The sequence below is a fragment of the Lathyrus oleraceus genome, chromosome 3 (assembly GCF_024323335.1).
Source record: "Lathyrus oleraceus cultivar Zhongwan6 chromosome 3, CAAS_Psat_ZW6_1.0, whole genome shotgun sequence".
Taxonomy (NCBI): domain Eukaryota; kingdom Viridiplantae; phylum Streptophyta; class Magnoliopsida; order Fabales; family Fabaceae; genus Lathyrus; species Lathyrus oleraceus.
Window position 1 is genome coordinate 87,047,993 of NC_066581.1, and position 7,603 is coordinate 87,055,595.

The window sequence follows — 7,603 nt, forward strand, 5'->3', positions numbered from 1 at the left end:
AGGTTCTTCACCAAGAAGTCCAACACAATAAGTATTGCATTAAGAGGCAACAAGGATCTTTACCATGTTATCCAACATATAAAATATCACCTTAAGAGGTGGAAAAGTTCTTCACCATGAAGTCCAGCCTACAAAATTCTACCTTAAGGGGCAACAAAAATCTTCACAATTAAGTCCAGCATACAAAATATTGCCATAAGAAGCGGCAAGGAGCTTCAACATGAAGTCCAACACACATAGTATCTACTTAAGAGGTGACAAGGATCTTCATCATGAAGTCCAACACACAAAGTATTTCCTTAAGAGGTAGAGACGATTGACCATGAAGTATAGCACATAAACTATTGCCTTAAGAGAAGGAAATGATCTTCTCCATGAACTCCACCATACAAAGTATTTCCTTAAGAAATGCATTCTAATTAGATGATATGGTCAAAGAAATTACTAGGAGTGGAATGGCTCCCCCATGGGAGGATGTGGTACTTCTTAAGCGGGAGCAAGGACCGGTGTGGAAACTTTCGTTTCGGTGACATTATGATGAGAGGCTATCAAAGATGACTTAAAAGCTACCATTATTGACGGGAAGAGCTAACATAGATTATATTGGGTGCTACAATGATTTGACATGAGGACTTGATATATTTTAAGTGGAGTTTCGTGAGAATTAGAAAGTGGTTCCAATATGGAGATTCATTATTCCAATGCAAAAGAAAATATTGATGATGTGTAAGTATGAAGCTTTTTTGATATGGTGGTGTTGGTCTGTAGTTCAACATAACAGGGGTGTGTTTGTAAGGTTAACACTCTAAAGCCCAAGTCAGTGAGTTCATAGAGGTGTAACTTGAGAGATTGAATTAAAATTACACATCGTGGCGCGTGGAATAACTTATATATGATGGGTAGTTAAACCTACTTCTGATTAGTTCAACGTTGAATGCACGGGAGACCGTCAGATTGGATCTTTTAACTGATGACAACCGAGTGGTTTGGATACATTGCACAGTCCTCTTGCAAAGGTCTACATGGCCTACATACTTATTATTCTCTTACGAGGGTATTTTGCATTAGGTCTTTGGTGTTGGACTGATTTTCTTGGGATGTTTGGCAAACCCTAAATAACAATAGTTTTATTAGTCAACAAAGAAGTTAAATTACACTAAAAAATAAAATAAAAAACCAAAGTATATTAGAAAAAAATTGTAAAGTATGAAACATTTATCAAAACTAGGGTGATAAATAATTGAAATTTCATAAAGGTTATCATTAACAACATGTTGTCTATATTATCTATCCCTCGTAACAAACTTCAAAATCATAAAATTATCATTTTCATCATCTTTGCTGAAAAGATCATTTAAGAGAGAAAGAATAAGATATATTTAAAAGCGATAATAAAGGAAAGAATATGATATGAAATTGGTAGAAGAGGATACAATCAGAAATTTTAAAAAATGGAGGACGATATGATAGAAAGAGTGAGTTATAAAATGAAATAAAATAAATAATAAAGAAACATAGAGGAAAAGAGAATGTGGAAAAAAAAAGATGAATAGAGAAAGAGAAAAGAGACGTTCAAAGTGGTTGAGAGAAATAAGATTGAGTATTTAAATCAATGTGATCTAAATATGTTTTAAAGTTAATATTGAATTGATGACCGAAAAAAATGAAAAAAAGAATGAATAATGATGTAGTGGATACTCAGACTATTCAATTTAATGCTTACCTTTTATGACTTTTTTTATTGGAATTAAATTAATAAAGTTATTGAATGTGAAATCTGTTTTTATTTTAATTAATAAATATGAAAATAAATGATAAATATAATGTTTGAAATGCAATATAATTTCAAGTAAGTTATATCGTAAAATATATTATGTTTTAAATATTAAATAAAATTATAAACTAACTTAGTTAATTTTTATTTGTGAGCGCTTGTAGCTCAGTGGATAGAGCGTTCGTTTCCTAAGCAGAAAGTCATAGGTTTGACCCCTATCTAACGCGATAACGGTTTTGTTCTGAAAAAATTAAATAATTGCCTAACATAAATCAAAATTATACAATATATTTTCTATTCTTTCACATAAAATGTATTTAAATTTTTGACTTTTCAAAAAAAATATAATTAATATTTTCACGTAAATGATTTATTTTATTCTTTCATATATTTTTATATAAAAAAAAGGTTAAAAGAATAAAAAAAATGATTCAAATAATGATTCTCAAACGAGACTTTGTACAAAGTCTCTTAAGCTAGACTTTTGTCGCGCCTCTTTGGCTTGATACATATTTTGGATTCTGCCATAGAAAACTCCAAGTACGTCAGCAGAGGAGTTAAGATAGTCTGCTTTATGGGGGCTCATAGTCCCACATGCAAAGTTTTAATGAGCATGGCTGACAAAACTATTAAGTTCCTTAAGCAAGGAATTACACCTGTCGGGTGGGACTTTTATAAAGCCTAAGATAGGAATTTGAACATAGTCTCTTAGGCTAGACTTCAGTCGTACCTCTTGGGCGAGATTCATATGTTGGATCCTGCCTGAGGAAACTCCAAGTCCCTTGGACAAGGAGGTTAGATAACCTGTTTGATGGGAACTCTTAGTCCCACGGGTGAAATTATATTGAGCCTGTTTGAAGAGACTATAAGTCCCTAACGCGAGAATTTGGACCTCTCGGGCAAAGCGTATTTTAAACCCTCAAACAAGACTCTGAACTAAGTCTCTTAAGCTAGAATCTAGTCGCGCCTCTTAGACAAGATTCATATGTCGGATTCCGCCCGAAGAAACTCTAAACCAATTAGGCGAGAAGTTTTAAGTTCCTGTTTGATGAGAACTCTTAGTCCCATAGGAAAATTTAGACTGAGAATGGATGAAGAGACATTAAGTCCTTCATGCAAGGCGTTGGACCTCTTGTGCGGGACTTCTATGAAGCCCTCAAACGAAACTTGAAACTAAGTCTCTTATGCTAGATTTCATTTGCGCCTCTTGGGCGATTCATATGTTGGATCCTGCCTAAGTAATCTCTAAGTCCCTTAGAAGAGGATTTTAAATACCCTATTTTATGGGAACTCTTATTCCTACATGTGAAGTTAAATTGATTCGGGCTGACGAGACTACTAGTTCCTCAAGCGAGGCGTTAGACCTCTCGGACGAGACTTCTATCAACGCCTCATACAAGACTTTGAACTAAGTTCTTAAGGTAGACTTTAGCCGCGTCTCCTAGGCGATATTTTTATGTTGGATGCCACATGTAGTAACTCTAAGTCTCTTAGGAGAGGAGTTTACATAGTTCATTCACATTGTCGTGAAGGGTTGCAGGGATCTTTGCCACGAATTCCATCGTACAAAATAATTCCTTAAGATTTGGCGAGGATCTTCACCAAGAAGTCCAACACAATAAGTATTGCATTAAGAGGCAACAAGGATCTTTACCATGTTATCCAACATATAAAATATCACCTTAAGAGGTGGAAAAGTTCTTCACCATAAAGTCCAGCCTACAAAATTCTACCTTAAGGGGCAGCAAAAATCTTCACAATTAAGTCCAGCATACAAAATATTGCCATAAGAAGCGGCAAGGAGCTTCAACATGAAGTCCAACACACATAGTATCTACTTAAGAGGTGACAAGGATCTTCATCATGAAGTCCAACACACAAAGTATTTCCTTAAGAGGTAGAGACGATTGACCATGAAGTATAGCATATAAACTATTGCCTTAAGAGAAGGAAATGATCTTCTCCATGAACTCCACCATACAAAGTATTTCCTTAAGAAATGCATTCTAATTAGATGATATGGTCAAAGAAATTACTAGGAGTGGAATGGCTCCCCCATGGGAGGATGTGGTACTTCTTAAGCGGGAGCAAGAACCGGTGTGGAAACTTTCGTTTCGGTGACATTATGATGAGAGGCTATCAAAGATGACTTAAAAGCTACCATTATTGACGGGAAGAGCTAACATAGATTATATTGGGTGCTACAATGATTTGACATGAGGACTTGATATATTTTAAGTGGAGTTTCGTGAGAATTAGAAAGTGGTTCCAATATGGAGATTCATTATTCCAATGCAAAAGAAAATATTGATGATGTGTAAGTATGAAGCTTTTTTGATATGGTGGTGTTGGTCTGTAGTTCAACATAACAGGGGTGTGTTTGTAAGGTTAACACTCTAAAGCCCAAGTCAGTGAGTTCATAGAGGTGTAACTTGAGAGATTGAATTAAAATTACACATCGTGGCGCGTGGAATAACTTATATATGATGGGTAGTTAAACCTACTTCTGATTAGTTCAACGTTGAATGCACGGGAGACCGTCAGATTGGATCTTTTAACTGATGACAACCGAGTGGTTTGGATACATTGCACAGTCCTCTTGCAAAGGTCTACATGGCCTACATACTTATTATTCTCCTACGAGGGTATTTTGCATTAGGTCTTTGGTGTTGGACTGATTTTCTTGGGATGTTTGGCCAACCCTAAATAACAATAGTTTTATTAGTCAACAAAGAAGTTAAATTACACTAAAAAATAAAATAAAAAACCAAAGTATATTAGAAAAAAATTGTAAAGTATGAAACATTTATCAAAACTAGGGTGATAAATAATTGAAATTTCATAAAGGTTATCATTAACAACATGTTGTCTATATTATCTATCCCTCGTAACAAACTTCAAAATCATAAAATTATCATTTTCATCATCTTTGCTGAAAAGATCATTTAAGAGAGAAAGAATAAGATATATTTAAAAGCGATAATAAAGGAAAGAATATGATATGAAATTGGTAGAAGAGGATACAATCAGAAATTTTAAAAAATGGAGGACGATATGATAGAAAGAGTGAGTTATAAAATGAAATAAAATAAATAATAAAGAAACATAGAGGAAAAGAGAATGTGGAAAAAAAAAGATGAATAGAGAAAGAGAAAAGAGACGTTCAAAGTGGTTGAGAGAAATAAGATTGAGTATTTAAATCAATGTGATCTAAATATGTTTTAAAGTTAATATTGAATTGATGACCGAAAAAAATGAAAAAAAGAATGAATAATGATGTAGTGGATACTCAGACTATTCAATTTAATGCTTACCTTTTATGACTTTTTTTATTGGAATTAAATTAATAAAGTTATTGAATGTGAAATCTGTTTTTATTTTAATTAATAAATATGAAAATAAATGATAAATATAATGTTTGAAATGCAATATAATTTCAAGTAAGTTATATCGTAAAATATATTATGTTTTAAATATTAAATAAAATTATAAACTAACTTAGTTAATTTTTATTTGTGAGCGCTTGTAGCTCAGTGGATAGAGCGTTCGTTTCCTAAGCAGAATGTCATAGGTTTGACCCCTATCTAACGCGATAACGGTTTTGTTCTGAAAAAATTAAATAATTGCCTAACATAAATCAAAATTATACAATATATTTTCTATTCTTTCACATAAAATGTATTTAAATTTTTGACTTTACAAAAAAAATATAATTAATATTTTCACGTAAATGATTTATTTTATTCTTTCATATATTTTTATATAAAAAAAAGGTTAAAAGAATAAAAAAAATGATTCAAATAATGATTCTCAAACGAGACTTTGTACAAAGTCTCTTAAGCTAGACTTTTGTCGCGCCTCTTTGGCTTGATTCATATTTTGGATTCTGCCATAGAAAACTCCAAGTACGTCAGCAGAGGAGTTAAGATAGTCTGCTTTATGGGGGCTCATAGTCCCACATGCAAAGTTTTAATGAGCATGGCTGACAAAACTATTAAGTTCCTTAAGCAAGGAATTACACCTGTCGGGTGGGACTTCTATAAAGCCTAAGATAGGAATTTGAACATAGTCTCTTAGGCTAGACTTCAGTCGTACCTCTTGGGCGAGATTCATATGTTGGATCCTGCCTGAGGAAACTCCAAGTCCCTTGGACAAGGAGGTTAGATAACCTGTTTGATGGGAACTCTTAGTCCCACGGGTGAAATTATATTGAGCCTGTTTGAAGAGACTATAAGTCCCTAACGCGAGGATTTGGACCTCTCGGGCAAAGCGTATTTTAAACCCTCAAACAAGACTCTGAACTAAGTCTCTTAAGCTAGAATCTAGTCGCGCCTCTTAGACAAGATTCATATGTCGGATTCCGCCCGAAGAAACTCTAAACCAATTAGGCGAGAAGTTTTAAGTTCCTGTTTGATGAGAACTCTTAGTCCCATAGGAAAATTTAGACTGAGAATGGATGAAGAGACTTTAAGTCCTTCATGCAAGGCGTTGGACCTCTTGTGCGGGACTTCTATCAAGCCCTCAAACGAAACATTAAACTAAGTCTCTTATGCTAGATTTCATTTGCACCTCTTGGGAGATTCATATGTTGGATCCTGCCTAAGTAATCTCTAAGTCCCTTAGAAGAGGAGTTTAAATACACGATTTTATTGGAACTCTTATTCCTACTTGTGAAGTTAAATTGATCCGGGCTGACGAGACTATTAGTTCCTCAAGCGAGGCGTTGGACATCTCGGATATGACTTCTATCAAGGCCTCATACAAGATTTTGAACTAAGTTCTTAAGGTAGACTTTAGTCGCGTCTCCTAGGCGAGATTTCATAAAGGTTGTCATTAACAACATGTTGTTTATATTATCTTTCCCTCGTAACGAACTTCAAAATCATAAAATTATCCTTTTCATCATCGTTGCTGATAAGATCATTTAAGAGAGAAAGAAAAAGATATATTTGAAAGCGATAACAAAGGAAAGAATATGATATGAAATTGGTAGAAGAGGATACAATTAGAAATTTTAAAAAATCGAGGACGATATGATAGAAAGAGTGAGTCATAAATTGAAATAAAATAAATAATAAAGAAACATAGAGGAAAAGAGAATGTGGAAAAAAAATATGAATAGAGAAAGAGAAAAGAGACGTTCAAAGTGGTTGAGAGAAATAAGATTGAGTATTAAAATCAATGTGAGCTAAATACGTTTTAAAGTTAATATTGAATTGATGACGGAAAAAAAAGAAAAAAAAGTGAATAATGATGTAGTGGATACTCAGACTATTCAATTTAATGCTTACCTTTTATGACTTTTTTTATTGGAATTAAATTAATAAAGTTATTCAATGTGAAATCTGTTTTTATTTTAATTAATAAATATGAAAATAAATGATAAATATAATGTTTGAAATGCAATATAATTTCAAGTAAGTTATATCGTAAAATATATTATGTTTTAAATATTAAATTAAATTATAAACTAACTTAGTTATTTTATATTTGTGAGCGCTTGTAGCTCAGTGGATAGAGCGTCTGTTTCCTAAGCAGAAAGTCATAGGTTTGACCCCTATCTAGCGCGATAATGGTTTTGTTTTGAAAAAATTAAATAATTGCCTAACATAAATCAAAATTATACAATATATTTTCTATTCTTTCACATAAAAAGTATTTAAATTTTTGGCTTTTCAAAAAAAATATCATTAATATTTTCACGTAAATGGTTTATTTTATTCTTTCATATATTTTTATATTAAAAAAAGGTTAAAAGAATAAAAAAAATGATTCAAATAATGATTCTCAAACGAGACTTTGTACAAAGTCTCTTAAGCTAGACTTTAG

The 7,603-nt window shown here is 32.7% G+C and overlaps 1 non-coding gene across 1 annotated transcript; it reads left to right on the forward strand.

Moving 5' to 3' along the window:
• The first annotated feature begins 7,270 nt into the window (after positions 1-7,270).
• Positions 7,271-7,343, forward strand: TRNAR-CCU (transfer RNA arginine (anticodon CCU)). The gene has a single exon. It is a non-coding gene; the product is annotated as a tRNA-Arg (tRNA).
• The last annotated feature ends 260 nt before the right edge of the window (positions 7,344-7,603 follow it).